Source organism: Megalops cyprinoides, chromosome 4 (assembly GCF_013368585.1).
Source record: "Megalops cyprinoides isolate fMegCyp1 chromosome 4, fMegCyp1.pri, whole genome shotgun sequence".
In the NCBI taxonomy this organism is placed as follows: domain Eukaryota; kingdom Metazoa; phylum Chordata; class Actinopteri; order Elopiformes; family Megalopidae; genus Megalops; species Megalops cyprinoides.
The window spans coordinates 1,655,741-1,681,273 of record NC_050586.1 but is presented as its reverse complement, the minus strand read 5'-3'; the positions used below and the strand labels follow the sequence as shown (position 1 = coordinate 1,681,273).

The 25,533-nt window shown below is 42.8% G+C and overlaps 1 protein-coding gene across 1 annotated transcript in view; it reads left to right on the top strand.

The window, feature by feature from the left end:
* Positions 1-25,533, top strand: part of LOC118776334 (astrotactin-2-like) — a 293,949-nt gene that overhangs the window by 923 nt on the left and 267,493 nt on the right. The gene's annotated exons all lie outside the window — the stretch shown is intronic.

The window sequence follows — 25,533 nt, the reverse complement described above, 5'->3', positions numbered from 1 at the left end:
AAGGCGCCCCCGCAGAACCGTAAACATGCTGGATCCATAAAAAGTAAAACATGCAAATATCTTTTTTTTGTAAATCTAGGCTACAAAAGTGTACTTGTAAAGTTACGATTCCAGATATTCTAATTTACGAGGAGACAGCACAATATGCGGATAACAACTGAACCATTCTCCAGGCAAATCTTGTGTGCTCTCCTCGACACCTATCCTGGTATGCGCCCCGAATGCATAGAACCAACAGCTACGGGTGTAAGTAACCCAACTTATTCGATTTCAAATGCAGCGTGCAGGTAGCAAGCGAAAATGTGTGACTGCACGTGTAATTCGGTGTAATCGGCGTTAAGTTTCTTAATTTGCAGGCTGTCACTCTGATGCGGAAATGGGAAGCTGTGATGATATTAAGCATAAAACATTTCCATTTTTAAATTAAATTCATCAATTCTAGTGGAGAAAAAATAAAAGAATGTGAAGTTCCTTCTGACTGAGGCAATATTAATGTGCCTTACTTAAAGCGCGATTTGATTTATTTGGATATAATTTTCCAACTTAACTTTCCAACAAAAAATAAATATGGTGAGACCTGAGGTGAAACCCTTTAATGGACTCTGTTCACGTGTGTTTGAAACACAGTTTCTCATGCAGCGCTCACGCTGAATGAGCTGAGAGGATTTCAGGGGCGGAGCCAGAACACGGGCGCTGTAACATTTTTTTGTCCTTTGTATAAAGCCGTGAAGAACGTGAAGATGAATATCGTATGTTTAAAATCTGGTAAATAGCAGCAGAGCGACCCTGAGTTTCACTCTACAGTTATGCATGCAATGATTATAACATAAATGCATTTATCACTTCAGAGGCCGGGGGCGGATGACCCTGTATTTGATTCTCTGCGGTGCATCACTCCCTACAGGCCAAAGAAGAGGGTCCTCAGTACCTCACGCGTGTTAGCACAGCCTGTTCTTTGAGTCTAGCTGGAAGTTTGTGTTTGTTGTGTGGCAGTAAACCTTACGTGTTCAGCCGGCACTGGGGTCAGAGCCGCGTTTATCGCCACATCACTGAAATTGGTGCCGTGACTCAGGTACTTGAGATCGATGCGCAGCCAGCAAGCGCTGAGGTTGCCACGGGTGATAAGAGCGCGAGGGAGTATCGCAGTGCGTGAAAGTCCACTGTGGGCAGAATCGTTCACCCTCTGGAGAGGAAAAAAATAGTGGAATTGATTCTCCTGTGCGTGGGACCAAGGCGTTTGTGCAATGAGAGTAAATGAAGTCTCTTTTCTGAAGTGGTTTTGTGTCATGGTGAGGAGGGGGAGCAATTTGATCCCTGCGTGTTTAATAATGTTTACATTATTAAGAGGTGAAGCTGGTTAATTGTGCTTTGTTGCTATTGATCACAATTGATGTTTACACTCTTTGTTTCTCTCTCTGGCATCTTCATTAACAAACCTTCCAGAACATGTAGTACTGCCTCACTTTTAAAGCAGGAGATGGGGTCACATTCTCTGCTCGCGTCACAGGTGCGTCTGTACCTGCAGGTTCAAACCTTCCACATAAACCTGGTTAGTATATCAGTACAGGTGCCCGCCACTTTGAATAAGAACGCATTGGAGGTAGTGCAGAATTGTTCTCACACACTTTTTTCTCATATTACTGGCATGAAAGACACACCCGATGTGTATTTGAAGCACACTGGCCAGTTACTACTCAGTCAAAGTAATACCTACAATAAAAAATGAGGAAGAATCCACACTTTGGGACTCTTACTCACATTTCTTTAGAAAAGAAAACAGCTTTTTGACACAGGTGGTGCTTTAGTCAAGGCATTGTATTTGTTTGCATGGAATGAATCACTCAGTGTCATGGTTTTGCTACTGTTAAAATAACAAGGTATGAAGTTGGGGATGGGGAAAGAGCATCTACTTCAGATGGAGATGAAAGTGGGTTGGTGATACAGCAGAATAGGGTGTGTGTGTGTGTGCGTGTGCATATGCATGTGGACTTTATATGTACTCTTCCAGGTTAAGCTGCAATCATTCAGTGTTTATCCTGAATATGAGTAAAGCTACAGGTCTACAATGAGGCAGGCTTGCATGACAGAGATGACAGTTCACCTCAATAATTTCAAACTGCCACAGAAAGATGTCTGTCTGGGTGAGGCCTCAAACCTCTGAGATCGGCAGCAAAATAGTTTGCTCTGTTGGAAGCTTTATGGAATTCTATGATAATATTATTCAGATTTTTCATGCCAAACATTATATTATTGCTCAATATGCATGACAATTATGCAAACTATCTTATTTTTATTCATATTTCACCTTGAGAGCATGAATGATGCATATGTTTAAAAAAGAGGTCACAGTACAGGTGCAGTTATTACGGACTGTACTGGGTATTATCACAGTGATCTTGACTGACCTTGAGTGGGAAAGAGGGTTTGAGTTTCCTGGGTTATCCGTGTGTCACATGTATTCAGACCCAGAACTCCCACAGTCATTAAAGATTCACTTCCAATCATTCAGTGATGTATTACCATTACAGCCATGACGGCCAAGCAAATGCAAGCAAAAACTATTGATGATGATGACGATGACAAAGATCATGGATTATATTTATATAGCTCCTTTCAAGGACCTCTGGGTGATTTACATTGAGAGGGGTTGGGGGGAGTCATCTCAGTCAGGAGTAATGTGTAGCACCTACTCCATTATTCTGGTATATTTTACAGCAAACAATTTTTACTATTAAAGCTATAAAACTAGGAAGGAATTGTATCCAATATTTCAGAACGTTGAGCATCCCTTGTGAATACAGCAGAAATGATAATGAAAAAGATAACTGCAACATCAGGAAGATAGGCTAATAAATCTAGAGTTAATATGTTTACCAATACATGCATAATATCTTGAGCTTGTTGTTTGCTGAGATTGGCAAAAAAGAGTGCAACATTAGAGTAAAAATATTGCAAAGCTTGAATATGTCACTGGAAGTGAAAGGAAAGGAGCATTGCAGTTAGATGTGTGGATCACTCATTGTCAGCAAACATCTGTTTTCACGTCTCGCTTTTTCTGTTTCCCATTAATCCTCCCTGCACATTCATTCTCCCTTCACCTCGCAATGTCAGTGGAAAGGCCTTCTAGCATCACAACAGGCCAGGCGCCTGACAGCTTTCTCCCACCTTGAGCCAAGCATCCCTGGGTTAACTCAGAGTTAGGACAAACCCAGAAGTAAACCCTCTCTTTATGTCTCAGCATCTCCTCAGCTGCCGTGTGCCAAGGTGAGGCTCAATGGAAACTTTAACGCTGTGAAGCCCATTCTTGCAATGCACCCTAAATTGGGGCGGCAGTGTTGCATAGTGGTAAAGGTTGCTGGTTCAATTCCACACTGGGGCACCGCTACTGTACCCTTGGGCACGGTACCTAACCCTGAATTGCTTCAGTAAAATATGCAGCTGTATAAAAGGATAACATTGTAAGTCGCTCTGGATAAGAGCGTCTACTAAATGCCAATAATGTAATGTAATTTTTCTGAATGGTTTTTGGACAGTTCTGCTGGTCTGTTTGTAACCATAGTGTGGTGATTTCTTTCTGTGCTGATGTGATGTGCATTTAGGTCCTTCGGCTGCTTATATGCCTCTGAAAGGTTTCTCTGTGCTATGAGCTTCAGCGAGACTCTGAGGCATTTTAAAACCCCTGTGTCCTGAGCGCTTGTATTGGAATGGATTTACACTCATCTCTGATTTGCTTCAGTGTGACGCTGTGCCTGCACTGGTGTACTGGGGTGTTATTTGCTATTCTGGCTTGTGTTTCTGCAGCTCTCATGATATGCACAGTATGCATCTTGCCATGACAGTGCTGTCAGTCTAAATACCAGCACCTGTCAAATAAATAAAATGAATATTTCATATCATATAAATAAAAAAACACATATACTAACATAGCCACTACTGCCACTACCACCACTACTACTCCTACAAATGATGATGATTCTGTTTATTACTATTTTTATTATTATTATAAATCTTATCTGATCAGTCAGTGAGTGCAGAAACAGTGTGATCTAAGTGCTAATTGGCAATGGGCATGGGGTTAGTTGCACAGGAAATACAAATGAACAAGTACACTTTTCTGTCCTTGAGAACTCTAACAAGGTGGCAGACTCAGGTTTAAGCAGGTTGGTTTAGGTACTCAGAAGCATTGGGAGGGGTTGTTGACCTCAAAAGTTCATCAAAGATCAGTCAACGTCCCCAGTTAAAATCACTTCGAAAGCCACAGGAATGGAGATGCAGAAAAAAGTCTGTGAAATAAAGTGTGAAATCTGTGAAAATGTGTTAAGCTTTATTCTTTTTGACAAACACGTGGACCATCTGAGCTCATTAAAACATAGGGAGACCAAATTAACTTACTTTCACAGAAAGACCTAAAATTTTGACTTAAATTTTGTACATGTATTTTGGTCATCATTATTTTTTGCCTCTGATATTATATAGATTTCATTCTTTTTTTCCAGGTTGGCCCTTGGGTTGTTTTCTATTTAAAATGCACATTTGTAAAATGTACAATATCCTATATCAATATTTCTTTATTAAACTTATGACCTCACACTGTATACTGTAGAACTTTAGGAGTTGTAAATTTGTGCTGAATTGGATCTTTTGTTTGTTTGTCTGTTTTGTTTTTAATAACAGTTCCAAATTCATATTCAGTTTGAAGGTGATATTGTATGGCTGTGGCTGGTCTTTGTTTCCTTAGAACTGGTGTCTGAGAGCTTTACTTCTGGGAAGCCAGGTTTGTGAAGAATTACAGTATACTTGAGTGGGAAAAGCTGGTGACTGTTGTGCAGACTTCCTAACCGTTTTCTTTTCATTCTTTACGAGAAGCGTAACCAAGCTTTTGTTTCTCTCTGCCGGTGCTTCAGTGAAGCAATAGGAAGCATGCTCATAAAAATGACAACCTCTCATTTTTTAAAAATTCAACCACAGAAGAGAAATTTGAAGTTGCCAGAATTACTTTTCTTTTTGGATTCATTTTTTAGGCTCTCAAGGCAACATTCATTGTTCATTTCCTGTTTAGGGAACTGTACAGATCTTCTCTTTTTTATTTATTTATTTTTTCATGAAAAGACCCGCATCTCCTTGAATGTAGTGAGTACAAAAGGAAGGAACATTGCTATTCTTTTCCTGGGGTTGAGAGAAAGGCAGAACAAAACATTTCCTTTAGCATTTATTTTTTTTCTTCTGTGCTATGCAGAGACCATGCAGTTTTGTTTTAACACACGTTAGTGCACATTGTTACCGCAGTATAATTGTTTGAAATGGGTAAACGGATGCGCCGAGACGGTCCTCATCAGCTTGGACAGGTGTGGCCATTTATCCATTTTGAAAGCGGCTTCTGTTGTGATTTGTTCTGTTGGACATTAGTCAGTCGTCTTGAGCTTAAGTTTACTGCATTACCAAAGGGACGCCCCCACATCCAGTCAACGTTTGTCCCCAACCATGACTCAATTAAATACAAGCGTTATTCTTTTACAATGCAAACACGTTATTATTTATTTATTATTTACTTTAATGATCGATGAACTTACCAAACTGTGGGGAGGTGTTAGGATGGGGTCACAACACCTCACAGAAACACTATTTGTTTTATTTCTGTGATCTGGCGCTTGCTGCTGACGTCAGCAAGCTGCTTGAGGCAGGCTTCCTTCTGCCTCACCTGCAAAGGTGAACTGCTGAGCGGAAGAGGACGCTGAAATTCCATGGCGGCAACTTCGAACTTGAGGGAGAAGTTGGTGTCTTGCTTTGGTACAGTCTGGGTGAGAGCAGTTGTCAGCATTTGTTGGGGCTCGCAACGGCGTAGTTCGTCCTGATATCGCCGTTTTTTTTCGCCGGGAAGACGGTAGACAGCGCTTGCTCGGAGCCTGCGGCGATCGTAGCGCTTGGTCGATTTTTTATGCGGCGTTTTGGAGACACCTGTTCGCCGTCTAATCCCCGAAGCCGAGAGTCGGACTGTCGCCCTTGAGTTATCGTTTTTAACGATAATTAAACTACAATGAACAAACCGCTGTGGCTTTGGTAGCTGTGGAGCCCACAAGACAGCCGCCCTAAACTCGGTGAGTACACCTCATTCCTGGAAGTGGAGGTCTGCCTCGTGCCACTTATGGGTTTGATTTTTTTTGTTTGTTTGTTATACATATATATTATCAGAACACAATGTTTTGTTGTTTTATTCCCAGTGCAGCCATATTAGCCATTTAGCATAATTTGTTTTCGACCCAGTGAAGGAGCGAAAAAGAATAAAGGAGGCAATCTTTCTGAATTACAGGCTCTAGTATGGGGGAAATGCGTGCCTTTGGCCCGTACACCCCCACGTGTTTCTGTCATGATCTGACACAGTCAGGGTTATGTCTCCATGGCGCAACGCTGCAGACCAAGAGAAGAGAAGCTACAAGCTTCAGCTACCTCATTAATGAAGCCGTAACAAAGAGCCGTCTCCTCACTGTAAAAGAGAAAAATCGAATAAAGACAGTTCATTTCTGTATAAATCTGCTGAGCTGTTGGGGTGGTATTCATCCAGCAGAGACCACCACCTTGACATTTAACCACATCTACGCACATGCTGGTGGTCAATTAGTCTGAAACCAGGTGTTGCACAATTAATGACTTAATGAGAACACAGAAAGGTTTCAATCACAAAACACACGATGTAAACTACACATTTTATCTGCTGAAAGTGGGACTGGTAGTTCACCTGTATGTATAAACACCAATTAATGATTAGGTATCTGAATAGGAACCATAACCTTTATACAATACTAAATATTTAACATTTGCCATGCAATATACAATCCACCCTGAATGTTTGTTACACTGTTGTCATGGTTATAAAAATGCTAATAGGTCATTCTGGTGAACATGAAGTCTGCCAACAAAACACTATAAGACTTTAACATTTAACTTTAGCCTTTTACATACACCACTGGTTGGTCAATATTGCTGACAAGAGAGACATGAGCAATTAAGGTTCACTCTGCTCACTAGTGTGTAACTGGGAGGAGCTGCACTGTGACGTTATGGGAGCACCTACAATACTACAATAGTACTGGTAAGAATTTAGCCTATATGCTGTCTGAACATGCTTTATTACTTGCTAAATCATCCAGCCCTAACACAATGCAGGATGGCCTGGTTGTGTGGGATTATCAGTATTTCAGGGAATGAGTGGCATTAGACTGACAGAAAGGATGTGCTTCTCATACCTGTTGCCAAAGTTGAAGAAGATCCTCTTCATCCTCTTCACCATATTCACTGTAGTCACCCAGCCTTAAATTAGCAGATAGAACTCCATGGCAGTTTTGAGTAATGTTACTCCGTGTTGTGGGTGCTGTCTACTGAAGAGCTTATTTGTGAACATAAGGAAGCATTGTCTTTCAGCTCTCCTGTCCCTCGTGTAAGTGGCTGTCGGTCATATTAGGTTTTTGATTGTTTCATTAGTTGTTGTATTGTGTTCAAAATAAGATTAATCTTCAATTGTGAAGCACCACTAGCTGATATGAGTTTTTCAGATCTTGCAGGCTTCTTGTGGAATTCTCCAAGCGTTGCCTAGTTTTCTTTTCGCATGTACAACGACCTTTTCATTCATTTGATGCAGGGGGCCATGGTGCATGCTGTTTTTAAAGGAGGGGATAAACACCACAGGACTGGTGTTGAGTGAGGGGTCCCTCTTATTAACAGGCTTTCCTATTTTACTAACGAGTCACCCATCAGCAGCCCTTTAATTCTGTCTGCAGCGTTACCTAGCATTAGCATATTTAAATCGTTAAGTAATTTTAAACATTATTATAGACAACGGGTTACATTGAACGTTTGATGTATTTTCCAAAATAAATAAAATACTCTGAAATAATAAAAAATGCTAAGTATTTTTATTTGAATTTCACCCACTTTATCCAATGCTTAGTTTTGTGCTGTGATTGACAGCTGTTTGCCAGCTATGAATAAAGCCCTTGTCTTCAATAGCAGCAATAGATGTTTTACAGAAGGCTGTTGGATCTGTATCAAGTTGTCCACATTTGCACTGTATGCTTAGTGTTGTCTTTATTGAATCCACACCATGAACACCCGCCCCCCCCCCACTCCCAAAAAAGTATGGCATTCCAGTTGTTAGCCAGAATGCATAATACAAAGTCATTCATTTTTAGGGGGTAAAGTAAGAGAGATTGAAGAAGCCCAGCCCCCGGTCCTCCTGTTTCTTCCTCATTATTCATATTGCTGTGGTGAGGTCAGCGTCTCCGCTGTATCCCTGTTGCACGGCAGCTCGTTCCCCCGTCAGACCTGCTTTCCGCGGCTCTCTCATCAGACGAGGTCACAGGAGCTGGCAGATCAGAGAGCGCAGGCAGGAAACACACCAGCGCTAACGATCTCAGCAGCCCTGCGCAATCCACGCGGCATGCCAATCACACCGGCCAGCCTGCAGCTCTGAGGCCAGCGGGGCAGGGAGGGAACGCTGGGCGGAGTCAGGGGGCCCTGTGTCCCTCAGTGCTGTGCCCAGTCGCGCCCAGCCTGCCCAGTCGCACCCAGCCCCTCCCAGTCACACTCAGCCACACCCAGTCTCACTCAGCCCCGCCCAGCCACACCCAGTCGCACTCAGCCACACCCAGTCACACTCAGCCCCTCCCAGCTTTGCCTATCCACACCTGTATCAGCCCCCACTCCCGCTGACAGAATGTGTGTTGGGTGATAATATGAGGTGTGAATAAGCCAGTCTTGTATAAATCATTTTTTCTATTGCTGTTGTTTTGATGTTCAAATTTAGCTTGTTTTGTATTTGCAATGCATGGTTTGTGAAAAGATCTTTTTTCACACTAACAAGATGCTGTTAAGAAAAGCTCACTGTCATTTTGGGTTTTCAGGTTTTCCCAGTGGAAAATGCATTCTTCTCCCACTTTCAGACAGTTGTGAAAATGAAGCACGATAAATGTTTCCATTGATAGATTTATTTAAACTTCTTAATTAGCACCCGGATGTCCTTCATTTGGATGACTGAGGGTACCTGTAATGAGGTAAATGGAATGACTTGTGCATGATTGTGCCAGCCTTTAAATGCAGCTGTGCTGGAGTTGGTGTAAGAGAAGGTTTGCTCTGGGGGGGATGGACTCAGTACATTGTGTATACAAGCAGTAAACATTTTTTTCCTTTTTTTTAATTAATATCTATATTTTAAATGAGAAATGAATGTAAATTATTTTATATGCTCCTTCTTAGAGGTCAGTATTTTCTATGTCTTCTGTGATAAAAATGCTAGCTGGGAAGTATGGGACTGGGTGCTGGGTAGAGGATCTGCCACGCCTTGTCACACCCTGCCACGCCCTGCTCTCCCATGCCCCACCCACCATAGAGGCCGCTCAGGGGTTCTGTCAGTGTGCACAGAGTGGTCAAGGTTCGGATTCTTTTCCTTGAATTCCTGGGAAGCTGCTGAAGCCCAGACACTTTATTGTATAAAGCCTGTTTTGGGTTTGGGCAGTAAAACGGGAGTGCATGAAATGTGGGTTTATTGCAGCAGACTTTAGCTGTGGTAGGTTGTTTGGATGATATTCTTCTGTGTCCCCCATATTATTCTCTACAGTGCAGTGATAATGTACTCCAGGAGCCCTGTATTTGTCGGGAGTGTGTGTCCAAGCTTCAATGGCTGAACATGATGCTTAATTAACACTGTAGGGGATTAGAGTGAGGGAAATCATCTGGAAAGATCATCCGAATCAACTTTTCTCTTGCAGTGGCTCACAATGAGTACCTCAAAACTTGTGTGAGAACATTTTTTTGTACCTGTAATCCAGGTACAAAGCTGCCGCCTGCTGCATGCACAGATAAGTTTGCTACTCGCGAGTGTTGTACTATTCTCCTGACTATAAAAGCTGGGGCCTTAGATCTTAAATAAATATTTAATGTGTGAGTCTCAGGAGCTGTGAGAGTGAGGTGGCTGCAGAGCTCAGGGAAGAAGCTCTTCCTCTGACCCTCCATGATGAGTCTCTGCTTGGTGTTAATTGCATTTAAGGAGGAGATGACCGGGGTGGCAGTGCTGGCAGTGCATCATTAGCTGACGGTGTCGAAGTGTAAGAGCACACGTGTGTGTGCCCGTGTGTGCCCGTGTGTGCGCGTGTTATGTGTGCGTGCTTGTGTGTGTGTGTGTGTGTGTGTGTGTGTGTGGTGACTCTGCTACAGCACACCTATGCATTTTCTATCCTGTTCTTCCCAAAATCTACCTGCAGTTTTTGCTTTTGTTTTAGTTTCTGACTTTCATCTGTGGTAGCTGAGTGACTCAAACTGTCCATCTCATCTTAGCAGAATCCACAATTTCTGGATGCACTTGTTTAAAAATAAGCATCATTGTGAATTTCAAAGGGGGAAAGCCCTTTATTCAATGAAAAACAAACCCCAGCCCTGAGAGTCTGCGTAGGGTGCTAAGCAGCTAGGATCAATGTGCCTGAATTTCCCAGCAGGCACCGATTTCAAATGATTTATAGGATGCATCTTATTGTTGATGAAAACAGTAAACCAGTGTGCAAAAATTCAACTCTGCAAATATTAATTTTTATGTGGAACGACATGAACAGGCTTTCCTGTACTGCAGACCCAGCCTCCGCAATCAGTGTGGAAATATTTAATACCAGCAAGTGTGGTTATAATTATTTTTACATTACAGCTGCAGAAAAGCAAGGGAATTGATTTGTGTGTGCAGGGAGAGGCTGAGGACTGTATATAGCACAGATTGAGCCTGAAGGCTACAGCCAGCCAGGCAGCCTATGCGCTGTGGTACCACTGTATCTATTTGACAAATTAAATACAGTACCCATTGTGTGAGTGGCAGTAAAAAAGAATGCTCCGTTTTGCTGAAGGCGCATTTTTCCCTGCAATTCTGATGACACAGGGTACGCATGGCACGCTCAGAAGCCAGTGTTTAGGGCAGGCCCAGTCATGAAGGAGCAGGATGCTGCGGCCGCAGGCTTCCAGAGTGACATCATATTCCGTCAAGTGCAGACTGGTGTCCTCTTGCTCTGGGACTAGCAGCCTGGCTGGCTCTGCTCTTGTCCCAGACTGTTGTCAGGACTTGTAAGTCGTGAACTCACCAGGCCTGGCGAGGAGCTGAGAGAGAGTGTGCGGCGTTTGGAGGCCTGCGCTTGCTTATGGAAACCCCGGCGGAGTTCTTTTGTAATTTAGAGAGTTATTACCCTCAGGGTTGTAAATATAAAAATGGCTAATCTAATTGACCTGGGGCCGGGGAAATGGAACCATCAACTCCCAGAGAACGTGCTCCATAAAATCCTCAGCTCTCTGCATGTCAGTCAAACCTGAGCGGAACTTTTCACTGAGTGATGCGGACTAATTTATTATTTTTATGGTAAATCTAATGCAGTTCACCACGTTTTATAAACAGGGGAAAAATGTCACCTGTTAGAGCTGTTAACTGTTGCATTACACAGCTATGCCACAGGAGTTTCAGAAATCCATCCTTTTCAATAAAGGATATGAATTAAAATACATGGGTTTAGGAAGTGTTCAGTAAATTTAGATGTGTTTTGATATCTGAAATTGACACCTATGGGGATGTCCCACTGAAATAATCACCTGATCCGTTTATCCTGATTGCACACGTGGGCTGTGGTGGGAAGGCGTGGAGGAGCAATCTGGTCACGTCCCTGTGTAGGTTCCTGACTGGCTCACACTCGGAGGGTATGGCCGTGCTTCATCACCTGTTAGTTAATGCTACTGACAAAGCACTGTGACAGTTCTGTTGAAGGAACACATCAGTATCAGTGAGGAGAATATTGCTTCTCCACTTCAAAAATAAAAGATTGAGCTTGTCAGTTTGTACTTGGGTATAGTGACGACCTTGGAGAGGTCAGAGGTTGACAGGCTCTCTCTCACTGCAGAAGGCCTTGGCAGCTGTTTATGGAGAGGATGAGGAAAGAGGAGTGATTTATAAGGGGGTGGCATGTGAGGAGATGGAGTATGTCAGCCTTAACAGAGATGACGCAGTATGAGGATGGTAAATGCGCAGTGGATCCATCACACTGGGGGCTGTAATGATCACTCACCCCTCTCTGGAACGTTTGTGCCCTCCCCCGGCCCGCCCAACCTCCCCCAATCTCAGCCTACACTAACAAAAAGAGCATTCCTTTTTGGTCTTTGAGACACTCCAATGAGTAGGAGTGAAGTGAGGCCCATAATAGGTGGAGCTATTGCATGTCAATGACTGACTAGAATGAACCGATCAAAACTCTTTTCTCTTTGTTGCAAAATGCTATGACTGGTTTAAAGCCATGAGTCACTGATGGCACAGTGGACTGTTTATGTGACTGTGAAGCCCCTCTCTCCCGTCACTGGAGCGGAGCGCACATCAGACTGCAGTGAGACGCAGGCCCCGCACTGCAGAACTGGCAGCAGGGTTTACGAGTGCCCTTCAGCTGTAAGATTTATACGCCTGCTGTATATGCACTTTATGAAGCTTCATGCTTCATGCAGTAAATAAATATTAACTCATCGCTGATTTACACCGGGCTCTCAGTGTAGAGGCTGGTGTGATGCTTTTGGCCGCGTCTCGGGATCCCCTGCAGCTCCGTAGAGGCCCACCGCCGTGGCTCTGTGGTACAGAGGCTTTTTTAGGCGGTGGCTGAAGCCAAAAATCAGGCTGTGTAGCATGGAGGCGGACTGACTGCACTCTGCCCAGCACCCGCTTCAGGAAATGGGATTTGTGTCCATGCCCTGGTTAGGGGTGTGATGGTGCAGTGTGGTCTGAGGGGGCTCCCCTCAACCAGAGCTGACTGCTGACAGCTAAGTAACACAGAGTAAATGGTGAAAAAATAACAGTGCTTTTCTCAGTGGAAAGCATGTATAATCACAGAATTATTTAGCATTCGTAATGAGAGCTTGAAATCAGTTTTCTCTTTTTCTATATTTCGGCACATATTTCAAACAGAACTCTGCACTCAGGACTAAAGTTAGTTCAAGGCTGGGAAGTAACCATCTTGGAGGGTCTTGCAGGTTTCATAGTAACCTTTTGATTTGTGTCCGTTTTCTCTGTGCTGAGGTCACCTCCTGGCCAGATGATGATTTCAGTGCCCAATCCTAATTGCATTGAACTTACCAAATGAACAGTGCATCACCCTCACCATATCTACCATATCTTTATGCCTATCCAATACAGTATTCCATATTCACCCAAACACTCTCCTTGCTTTCCCTCAGGTCTGCTTCATGGGCTCCTTTTAAAGTTTTATTTTAGCAGTTAGTTGTATGCTGTCATTGTAACTGTCTCAGTAGCTGCAGCCAGTACCGATGAACCATTTGGCTAGTCCGTGTCTGTTTTCTTTGCCAGAGGAAATTTGGAACATTTTTATTTTGTTGATGCAGTGTTGGGGTGGGGTGTTTGTTGTCTCTTTCCTTTGAGAGTCGCTGTAAGGTCTCCCTTAAGACCACAAAGCAGTGGGAACAAGTCCCAAACAAACACACAGATTTGTTTTATCTGTGTAGAACAGAACCGCTGTGTATACTCAAAGCTGTACATGAATCACAACACACAGGACAGCACACAGGCAAGTGTGGTGTAAATAAATATATTATTATCATCATTGCGTGCAACTGCTGAGCCATTTAATTTAATGGTCCACTTGCAAACTATAGGAACCACAGTGTTAGCATCTGAGCAGTAAAGCATCCGTTTGTAGCAGATCTCTGTATAGATATCCTCATACATCTAACAACCCAGTGTGACATGAGAGGGCTATCTTTCCCTCTGTTTGTATAAAATCCTGTACATTTCGCCTCATTTCAGGCATGAACGGATCAGATTGCGGTTTCTGCTCAGAGAGATGATCTCAGTCTCACAGGTAGGCTGATATCCATTAAAATGCAGCCTTTTTTTCACCACGGCTCAAATATACAAGCACAGAGTGTATACAACAGATGTTTTGAAGGCAGCATACCCTCCTTAAAAATCCAGAAAAGGAAATCAGTTTCCTTAATAATTTGCTGTAATGAAATAAAATTCAGCATTTATTAATTTTGCACTGGATGCATCAGCTTTTGTTTAGTGTGGGCAGCACAGCTGTGTGAGTGTACCTCTCTGCTGTGGGCTCCGATATTAGACCAACGTACTGTAAGCAGTCAGGCCTCAGCCGATAGGTTCGCACAGTGGTCACATGATCAGATGGCTCTGCCCCTTCCTCTTGCTGTGCTCGGCCCTGACTGGGAGGTCATTTTTTCCCTTTAATGTGTGGTGATTTTTGAAAGTCACCCAAGATGAAGGGTGTGTGAGGACAGAGGTGAGGACGGGAGGGGTTGCTATCGGCGAGGAGCATACAGGAACTGCAGAGACGGAATAATCGCCTCACCTGCCCAGCTCAGCAGGGCGCCCGTCTCTGCGTACAGCATCAAAGGCGGCAGGCGGCAGGTGCGACCTACTGACAGAAGGGCAGCTTTAAAGATGACCGGCGCAAGACCCCCCCCCCCCCCCCAAAAAAAAAAAGAAAACATTTTGATATGTTAATCAGGAGTTAGATTTCAGAGAGACACAAAAACAAAAAAAACAGCAAATGCAGACATTACAGATATTTGACTTCGCTCCTCAATCGTGAGAGGAGGGATATATTTATGAGTGCTGACGACGTGCTCTGTCAGCGGTCTGTGTTGTTTGACCATGTTTTATTCCTTTTTTACGGCAGTGTGCGCAGTGCTGTCAAGCACAGAGACACTCTTCAACACTTTTCCACTAATGCTGCCTCGTAATGAGATTTTCCTAATCTGGCCCCTTTTTTCTGTTTGTGGCAAATTCCCTAAGTGGAAGCTTTCTCAGCTATGGAAGCATTTTTTAGAGCAGCTGTACTGCAAAAAGACGCTGCTGCCTGACATACACGCTGGACGGAGAATAGAGCAGAACCTGGCTCTCTCGCAACGCACCTGACCCAGGGAAAGTGCGTTAGCCTGTCACTGCACTGTGTTATCTGAAATACCAGGAGGAACGGGCGTCGCCTCGATCCATACCGATTAGCATAAATGCATTACCACCTTGTCAATCTGTATGATTAACCTTACAACAACAACTACATGAGATGGAGCTAAATGGAACCTCTGTAATGATTTATGCTTCTGTTTGTAGCTTCATTTATGTATTTTTGGGTCTGATAAACTGGTGTTTGTACATGATGTGTTGTGCACTGCATATATATCAGTCAAAATATTACTCTCCTAGGTTTGTGGCTTGCAAACTTTGCTTGCTGGCTGAATGGCAAAGCCAAGCATGCTTGCCAATCTCATGTACATCTGGTGAAAACTGCACACTTAACTGGGATAAGCATGCGTAGACAGCCCCTGAATGCAGAGAGTAGCGTTTCCTGTGACCCGCCTGTCCCCTATGTGATGATGAACCACTGCTGCGTGCTGATTGAGCAGGGAAACCTCCTGCTGTTTTTGATTGGCCGGCCTGTGTGCATGCTTTATCTCACTTTAAAGCCTGGTCGGCACGGCCTGGTGATTTTGGTCCCATCCGGAGAGAGCATCTAGGGGCAACAGCACTGAGCTTTAAGCATCACTGCTGTCTGTTTCTTGCTTAAAGCTGTTCAGTCATGTTCTAGATGATGTACACTGGTATATTAATATAAATATTACTTGTGTGGCAGTGGAAATATACAACCATAGTTCCAGATGTAAGGTATGAAAAAATTGGTCTCATATCAGCTACATAAATCCACAAACATCATACAAAAAATGTTTCTGTCGTGCAGCCTTGTCATGGAAGAAATAGTTGCAGCTCTCCGCCTACTTATTCAGAGCTGAGAGTGCCATTTTCGGTAACAGCCGGTTTACGTTTATTTATTTAGCAGAGATTTGATGATAAAGAGACGTACACAGCTTCTGTTTATTTTGACACCCTCTGAATCACATATGGGAGCAGGGAGGGAGCGCTCACAGTTCACATGTTTTAGCTGTAGATGATAACACCTCTGTAAGTGCAGGAATTGCATTATCAACCTGATGGCACTGCAATGTGCATATTTACACAATCACAGGCAATGCATGATAGGAATAAATTGTAGCTCTGGGTTCTACAGTTTTCCATTGTTACTAGAGCCTTAGCCACGGTGTCTTACAGCCTGCTTAGCTCATATAGTAGCCTTGTATGGAGCTGGATATTGGAGTTGGATGGGAAGTTCTGGTTGCGGTATTGCAGTGCATTGTGTTCAAGCTCACTTGACTGAGTTTGTGCTCAGTCCAACACTGGACCCCCTGGCCTGCCACTCTGTGACTGTTGGTGACCCCCCCCCCCCCCCATGACAGAGAGAGCCAAGATGTGCTGTCAGTCACTGATCTGTTGGAACCAATGGAAGATCTTTGCTCTGCACAGACCCAACCTACTGCGGGGTTCATGCCCCCCCCCCCCCCCCCCCCCTCCACTGCAGTGAGGTCTCAGCAGGGCTTTTGGGTGGGCCAGCTGTGTTTGGGATCAGTCTGAGGGAACACATGTCCTGTAGTTTATATTTTCATGCTGCAGGCAGGTTAATGAGACGAAGCTTGAACAGTTCATTTTTAGTTTCTTGTAATTAACAGGAACTGGAGAGAGCTCTTTTTTTTTTAATCAGATATTTAGTGTATGTTTGTGTTCTTTTTTGAGTATGCATTTCTGCGGAGGTGGGTGAGGGTGTGTGTGGGCGTATGTCTGCATGCAAGCTCTTGAAAAGAGATGAAAGTATTGTGTATTGAAGATAACTGGCATTTTCACTAAAAGAACAATTATGAATGTTTTAACAACTACCTGGCATATGAGCTTGATTTTTTTTTTTTTTTTTTTTGCGCAACAGTTGGTGTCATTATATCGGTGAGCGTACCCTGATGTTATACACAAACTGTCCTGGCAGAAATGGCATGGGCTAGCAGTGTGTTTTATAGTGGAGAAATGAGCTTCCTCCAACATATGGCAATTACTCCCTACGGCTAAGAGTGCTGTCACATACAGAGACTGAAATTAAACAATTGGCTTGTCTTGTGAATTGCCGGTTTCTTAAGCAGTTTTGACCAGTTATTTGGAATGTTTCTGAATCAGGAAAAAAGCTGTCTGTGTATTTTTGTATAGTTACTCAGAAGGGAGTGGGCGATGTTATCTTTCTCTTCTGGGCTGCAATAAAAGGTTACAGTTTTGGTAGTTGACATTTTTCGAGCGAACGTGTGTGATTCCATCTTTAATGTTCAGTCCCTCAGTTGGAACAATCTTGCGAATGTTCTGTAGGTTTGGGTTTCATACGGACCATGCAGTTGCCTGGGCAGAGTTTCAGAGCCCGGAGGTTGTTCTGTAGGTGAGTGCTGGTGCGTTCATACTTGCAGCGAGTCACACCACTTCCTCTGATTGTGCTGCACTCTCAGTTAAAGATGGATGAGCAGATTTCCCAATAATCGGCATTCTTTAAGGCAGCAGGACTTTTCATTTCAAATGCAGAGCACAATCCATGGGAGTTTTTCAAAGTATGAAAGGATCTGGGGGGAGGGGGAGAGAGTTCAACATCTTTGATTTCTAGAGGTCAGGATTTATCTTGTAAAACCGGTGTGTTTCTTTTTAAAGTTGTGGAAGTTCAGTTCCCAGATACAGCAGAGTGACAGGGAGATGTGCTGGGGCAGCAGTGATTTGACGGCACGGCGTCTGTCAGCAGAACGCAGAACGCAGAGGCACCGGGGAGGCCTGGTCTGTGGCCTGTGAGGGCCGCGTGCGGGATTCAGCCGGTGCATGCAGAATGCGGCTGTCCACATGTGCCGTCCGCATGCAGAAACAGCAGAGTGTGCTGAGTAATGCATCGATTGCTGCTTTTAAAAAAACCTCTCTGTGGGTGAAAAGCCACGGGCGTAAATAGACAAGGACTGATTGTGTCAGATGCTGGCGTATCGCTGAGGCCAGAGGTGTGACAGCAGCCTGCGTAATAGGCATGTGCTGACAGTCATTCTACAGTGACTGAGGAAAGTATATCGACTCCTGGAGCTTTTGTGGGGGGAAGAAAAGTCACCCTCTGTCTCAGTTGCATGCTCAAATTGCAGGTCATTTCTGCTTGTTGCTGGGAGCACAGTTTTAGTCAACATTCCGAGCCAAGCCAGCATTTTAAACCAACATTAGCCTGCATAATGCCGTTTTTCCTCTGCGTAATTTTTACTTTTTTTGCTGTAATAAAATCCTTCCACCACATGAGAACATTCTAATCATATTGTCCTTGTTGGTAATATTTTCTATGCACTCTAACGCATGTGCACACAAACATACATGTGCATGCACATATAATTACACATGCACGCACACACACGCATATACCCCCAGGTGTAATGCGCACAATAACATAAGTCATATGATTATAGATATATCTTCACCTGCAATTTGATGTCTCTCTTTTTGCCAGTCAGCAGAATGCTGGCCTGTCGAGTCAGAGATCTTGACGTGCTTGAAAGTTGGCAGACGCTTCTCCAGCACCTGGTTTGTTTCCCTGTAATTACGGCAGGCTGTACACCTATGATGAAGGCGTGTGAGTCTGTCTGACAGCCGATCTCAGCGTCTGCATTTTCTCTGCCTTGCAGCCACCACATCACAGCTACCACTGTCGTCAGGGGTTAACCCAGGCACTCACTAATTATCTCTTTCCAAAATCCCGTTTGATTTGATTTTAAGGACTGCTGGTGCACCAGTGGTGATCCCCTGTTTTGTGTGAAACTTTCCTCAGATCAATGGATGCTGCAGTCTTTGCCAAATAAGTGTCAAAGCCGTCAAGATAATGTCTAGGCAGGGATTGGGCTGGAATTTTTGAAGAGCTATGAGCTATGTACATTTTTATCACACAGCATTGATAATAAATGATATAATTTAATTTACTGCCGAAACAACGTGACTCTCAGATGGGCTCTGTAACAAATTTTTAGCAAATATAGATTGTTTTGGAATTTACCATACATGTTAGATGGGTGTCGAAGGTGTAAGATTGCACTCTATCTGCCTGGAACCTCGGGAATGGAGATTTCTGTGAAAATGTAAATATGTACAATTTGACATGAAATCTACGCTGTTAAAAGGGGAAACTCTAACAACCAGCAGTCCACTCTGATCAATATTATATTTGATTCATGAACTCATAGTATTTTCCATTAAAAATGTGTGTGTATGTAAAAACACTACTCACCATAAAGTATTGTACTTAAGTATTGTATGAGAAAGATCATGTGAATATATATATGGAAAAGCATGAATATTGATATGACCCTGTGTTGAGCTATACTTCAGGCCAATTGAATTGTGACTTAACTATCTTAAGTTAAGATTTAATACCACAGTTGCCATTGATGGCAATTGTTTTATGTCACAGTTTTATATCTTTTTATGTATATATTTTATATCTCTTAAAAAAGAGAAGTTTCATTCCCTCTGTGCAGAAACTACAGTACAAGTGTGGACCCTGAAATGTTTCTTTGTGAATCATCTTAATCCTTCCTTAATCTGTGGGCTGTAAGCCTCGGAAATACATTACATTTACAGAGTACCTGCATCCCTGTGATGTATACTTTAAAAAGGACTCGGTGTTGTTGGCCACACACCCTAGTATTCTTTCTGAGTGACATTCTTCCACATCATCCTAACCTTCAACTACACAAGCTTTGAAATGAATTTATGGTAGTTTTTTCTCCAGTTCTAAGTATTTCTGTATGAAAATGACTTGCTTTGTGGCTGTAAGAAGTGCTGGTGGTTTGGCCTTGGAGGGAAAGCTGAACAGTCCTTCAGATTCTGCTTTAAACTGTAACACTTCAGTGCCATGTGACCTCTTCTCCTGAAAGCAGCATGCAGAGTGATTTTTCATGGTGAACACGTGTAACACCCTGGACTCCAGTGTCAGTTTCAGTCACCACAGCCATCCCTCTGTTTAGTTGATCATGGCAGAATAAAACTACAGGGGGTTTAATGCTCCAGCCATGAATCAGCTGTCTGAGATAATGGAGAGGAGAGAAGAGAGAGGCTTTCCCAAAGACCTGCCAGTTTCTCCATGTCTTTCCAGCCGGCCTTCAGATCCACTGCGATGCACTGAGTCAATGACTTGGAGAACGTCTGCGTTTGATTTCCGCACGGTCGCCAGAACGTCAGCCACTCCGGTGGACGAAAGGAGAGAAGCGGGATTCTCTCTCTCTCTTTACTCCTCCAGAGTGGAACGTGTGGCCGCCTCTGCCTGTCGCGCTCATTTGCTTTCAGTGAAAGTCCCGCTATCTCGAGCAGATCTCATTTATCCTCATAAAAGATGAGCCCGGAGCCAAGCAAATATCAATTCCCGCTATCAGACGGAGGGGGAAGCGGAGAGACTTACGCAGGGAGTTCAGGGAGCTCAGCGTTTCTGCAAATCAAGGCTGTGGTATCTTAAAAAGACACACAGCCCACGTGTCTCTCTCTGAAAGGCTGGGAACCCAACAGGGACATTCCACACCACACCACTCCTGCTTCATCAGGGTCTGTGCGCAGAATCTGGGAACGTAGGGGCAGATATAGTTGACTTAAGAGTAAAAAGTAAATATTTTATCTTTTTCTTCAAATGTCATTAATGTTTATGTTCACCGCTTGATGCAACAGAGTGCAACAACAAAACCAAATCATCCTTTACAGGCCAGAGTCCCTTCTTACAGGAAGTAAGAATATAATAATATGGAAATGGGAATATAATAAGGTAGATGCGGATCTATGAGAGAAACAGGGTGACTCAGACAGGGCCATGGCCTTGTGGCCAGAGGGGTGGTGATCCATCCTTCATTCCTCCGTCCCTGCAGCTGTAGCGAGGCAGGAATCTCTGAGCTGTGTCGCTTCCATCTGACAGGAGCATAGCTCCTGCTCCACAGCACGGCACTGCAGCAACACGCAGGGAGCCAGGGGTCACAGCACGGCAGAGCAGACGGAAATACGAGGCGTGGAAATATGACAGGTATGGAAATATGAGGGATAAATCGCACCTCATCGGTGACAGCGCGTCATGTATTTTCTTTCCAGAAAGCCTTTATCAACCAAATCAAGCTTACCAAAGTTATCTGTGCATGAAATTCCTCACATATGCTTTATTTTTAACCATTCCTTTACTGGAGTACTTACAGGTGGGATCACTTTGTGATTTTGATTTTAGCTGTGCTGGCAGATCTTTTCATTTCTCCACCAGTGATAAGGGTACAACATGTTCCATTCTCACCCCAAAAGCCACCTGGATACAGGTATATTGGTCTAACCATCATGCAACAATAATGTCCGCACTTTTTATGACTGCACCCTGTTTTTTTGGAATATAAAAATTAAGGCAAAAGACAGATATACTACAGACCTCTCTCCCTCTCCCTCTCTACGTCCCTCTCCATCCCTCTCTCTTTATCTCTCTTACCATCTGCATCAATAATGCAAAGTCCCATTTAAACTCTGGTTCTGCACTGAAAATACTAATACACCTCTGACACATAGAGTTTAACGGCAGTCAAGTACGAAGGCTTAGGTCTCTCTGGGAGTGTTCCTCACACAATCAAGCGCTTAAAAGTTAATCACATGCCTCGTACCTTAATCCTGCTGCTTCCCTGCTCTCTCTAACCCTTGCAGAAGGTTGAGGAGACATGCCATGCACTGCTTGTGGAAAGTAGCAGGCTCTTCTCTGTGCTCTCATGAGGTTCTTCCCCTTCATCACCTCTCACTAGTGGTGGGAAAAGTGCGGGTTCATGAACCCCATAATGGCTGAAGCTATACATAATAAAGCTCTGTGACTGCTTAAGCAGAGATCTGAATCTTCATAACTAAATATGTAAAAGTCAAGACTTGAGACACATCTCTGGAGTTAATTGAATGAGACATGTAGTTTGAAGTCACGTAATTCTATTCTCAGCGTTACAGTTGTTAGTAAATGGAATAAATAACCAGAATGTTTAAGGTTCAGCCACTCTCATTCTGCATACATTCCATATGACACTAGCTAATTAGCTCATGAAATTATGTGGATCATACATAATTCTATACCTGTTTGATACAGTGAATAGAAGTCTTTCCGAGAAAGAACAATGTTTTCTGACCCATCATATTATTTAAAATAAAAAGAAAAATCTACTATAAATCCTGAAATTATATTCATAATATTCATAATTATATAAAAATTATTTGTCCACATAAAGTATATTGGCCCTCTTGTGTAGCAGGTCACAGGTGTTTTAATAAGTCTATTATAATTGTCTATGCAAATTAGAAGCATACCTGCAGAGATCATCATTTAGACCTGAAATTAATTAAGATGTAATATGATCCTGTAATTAGTTTTTTCCTCTCTCAAACTTTAATTAAAAAGATGTATTTTTATGACTGCTCTGCTTTTACCTGTTCTTGTGTATTTTGTTAAATATTGGAATTGTCTGTGTGACTGTTCTCACAATGTCTGTGAAACATTGTGCTTACTTCTATCTCACTGTGCTGAACCCTGTATTAAGACTTCTGTTTAAGTAAATCAACTATTTTTATTGGTTGCCGGACCATATTATATAAATTTCAAATTAGTTACAAATTGTATTTGAAACATTTTTCTGAAGGTGTATACTTCTGAATGTCTAGCATTGACAAAATTGTATTAAAACAGGTAATTAATTCAAGTTCTTTTCCTTAATTTATTAACTTAAAGTCTTTGGGGAAGGTCTGCATTTTTATGACATAATTGTAGTGAGGTTTTGGATTTTGGGATTTTTTTTCCAGATTACTTACATCATAAACAGAAAGCAAGTGAGTCTGAAAATATTGAGTCATGTTGCAAAATTATCTTTTGAGCCAAAATATATTTGATGGGCAACAGCGCAACGAAAAAATATGATTTTTCCTCTTACTTTCATATCCGCCATTGCATAATTAATGCCATCGTCTGGCTTGCTCCACCAAGTGAACACTTAGAACTCAATTTGTGAATCCCACATCGCTCCTGCAATCTAGGGCCTCCTCACCCGCCTGCACAGCGGGGGAACTAATCCATTCTAATAGTTAATTAAGGCACCGAACACAACTTTCCAACAATGTGTCTGCTTCACAGCCTGTTAGCAGTGCCTTCACACGCACGGCGTAATCCTCACTGAGAGCCATTAGCTTACAGATAACGTTTTCTCTTCTTTGTGTGAAACTTGTTATCATTACTTGTTGAGATTAAGTGGCTATAAATAATAAAAAATAGCTAAATAATTTAGTAAGTTAATTTTGCTTTTAACATTTCTGGATGTCTGCCAGCGGTATAGGAGCATGCAGGAACGGTGTGTTGCCACAGAAGTTGGCACATGGTGTGAATGTTTGACAGACAGGAGCACGAGGGGTCACTCCCCACCCCACCCTGTGCTCAGATGTCATAACCTAAAGATGCATCTTTATAGTCATATGTCTGGTAAACGGTTTTAGTTGTTTTGCTGTGATAATTAAAACTTTGTGCTTTCATTTGTCATGGGGAACTCGAACTAAATGAATTAGATATTTTATCACCAGATCAGACATTCTGCACTGATGTGAGATTGAAACCACACCAGAAATCATGGGGGATTTATATCACACCAGAGATTCTGCACCACACTGAAGATTTGTACCACAACAGATCCTCTGTGCTGATGGGAGATTTATACCACAGCAGACATTGTGCAACAATAGGAGATATATACCACAACAGACAATCTGTAGCATATGGAGAGATTTATACCACTCGAGACATTCGACACAGCATAGGGGATTTGTAGAACACGTAAACCTCAACCCAGAAGTTCCCACTCTCTCTCTCACTCTCTAACTCACTCACTAAATTTCGCTCTCTCATGCATATAAACACACACACACACACACACATATATATATATACCCACTTACATTTACTATTATTTATTTAGCAGACACTTTTATAAAAACTTACAAAAGTGCATACAGTAAGTATAGCGACAGTACGGGGACAGGATGTGTACAGTTCCACAATGAGACAGTTCTCGGCTGAGAGCAAGGTCTGTTTGAGGACACATTACTATCAGATTTGTACAATTACAGCCTATAGGGCAACTAACAGAGCTTACCTTACAGAGCCTACAGAGCCATCAATCACACACACTGCAGCCGTAACCTTTCCACAGGCTGTGGTATCAGTACACCTGCTCTCAGGTGATCTTATTTGTCTGATGGTCACTGACTGTGTCAGAGTCACCATGATGGATTTCACCTCCCAGCATGCACTGCTTCATGCAGCTGCTTAATGCATTCTGTTTAGCTTAACCTTGGCTTGCGTGTCGTCAGCGCTGAAAGTGCGCAAACACAACATCCCACCAAGCCAGACAAGAAAAGCAAAGCTATCTGTGTAGGTGTGTACTTTCCATTAAATGATGGTTAAGTCTGTCAAATAAGAGCACCACAGTATACTGGATAAAACATCATGGATTTTAAAACGGATGGCAAACAGGATTTGCTAACGCTTGTAAAGTGAGCATGCAAGATATTTGTCATTTTGATACCCGAGCTGATTTTTTTCTTTTTAATGATAATTGTTTTCACTTATCTGATAAAATTGTAAATAAAATAGAGTGGTTTGCAGGTTAGTCATTTTTTCTGACTGTCATATTTGAAAAAAATTAAAGTGGTCATGTCTGTTGAAAGAATGGCTGTTTGAGTGGGCGTGTCTGTTGAAAGAATGGCTGTTTGAGTGGGCGTGTCTGTTGAAAGAATGGCTGTTTGAGTGGGCGTGTCTGTTGAAAGAATGGCTGTTTGAGTGGGCGTGTCTGAAGCTCTTGAATGATATTTGTTCCCTTCGCTAATTAGCAGGACTAAAATCTATCCTCTTAGCACAATTAATCTCTCTCTCTTTCTCTCTCTATACATATATATATATATACACATACACACACACACACACACACACACACACACACACACACACACACAGTGCATTTAGGTGTTATAGCACTGCTGTTGTGATTACAGTTAAATTGCTTTGCAGACAGATGTATTCAAGGCGATATTCACTTCCATGCATTTGTGAACCGGCCAGTCAGGGAGCTGCATTCTCTGGAGCACATGCTGCAGAATAATATGGAAGCTTGTACAGCTAGTGAAGAAATCTGCTGTGATTAAATAGCGAAAAAACTGAAACACTGTTGTTTCATATAAAATTAATCATATAATATAATGTGTGTGCATGTGTGTGTGTGCGCACATACACACATATAAAAATGACAAAGCGGATGATGTTTTGATGTGTTTAACTGGTGGACGCTGTACTAGTGCTAGAGCACTGCATTTCAGCACCGGACAGTTACCTCAGAGCAGCAGGCCTTAAATCAGCACCTCAGTGTGGACAGCTCCTTTCGAAAGCAGGAGTTCTGAATGAGGCAGGACTGCATATACTGCCTCACATAGCAGACAGCAAAGTGAAAATGACCTTCCAGACACATCCGTGAGCGTACATGTCACCATATCCATTTTAATCCTAATATCTGACCCCCTGTGTAAGCGCGCTGGGTATGCTCGCCCTCAGCTGC